The following is a 702-nucleotide window of genomic DNA, read 5'->3' on the forward strand; positions in this document are numbered from 1 at the left end:
TTTTCGCCTGTAAAATGACCGTTTCAATATTTATAACTTTTCCAATTAATTTAATCATTGATATTGAATTGCTAAATAATTTTTCTAGTTCTTGTTCCTCGCTTTAATACTTACGAAAATGTTTTTTTACAAATTTCGCATTGATAAGGTTTTTCGTCTCGATGAATTCTTTTATGAGTTCGTAAATTACTTTTTTGCCTGTAAAATGACCGTTTCAATATTTATAACTTTTCCAATTAATTTAATCATTCATATTGAATTGCTAAAGATATGGAATTGCTAAAAAATTTTTCTAGTTCTTGTTCCTCGCTTTAATACTCACGAAAATGTTTTTTTACATACTTCGCATTCATAAGGTTTTTCGTCTCGATGAATTCTTTCATGAATTTGTAGGGTACCTTTTCGCCTGTAAAATGACCGTTTCGATATTTATAACTTTTCCAATTAATTTAATCATTGATATTGAATTGCTAAATAATTTTTCTAGTTCTTGTTCCTCGCTTTAATACTTACGAAAATGTTTTTTTACAAACTTCGCATTCATAAGGTTTTTCGTCTCGATGAATTCTTTCATGAATTCGTAGGGTATATTTTCGCCTGTAAAATGACCGTTTCAAAATTTATAACTTTTCCAATTAATTTAATCATTGATATTGAATTTCTAAATAATTTTTCTAGTTCTTATTCCTCGCTTTAATACTT

The sequence above is a fragment of the Cyphomyrmex costatus genome, unplaced genomic scaffold (assembly GCF_001594065.2).
Source record: "Cyphomyrmex costatus isolate MS0001 unplaced genomic scaffold, Ccosl1.0 scaffold1076, whole genome shotgun sequence".
Taxonomy (NCBI): domain Eukaryota; kingdom Metazoa; phylum Arthropoda; class Insecta; order Hymenoptera; family Formicidae; genus Cyphomyrmex; species Cyphomyrmex costatus.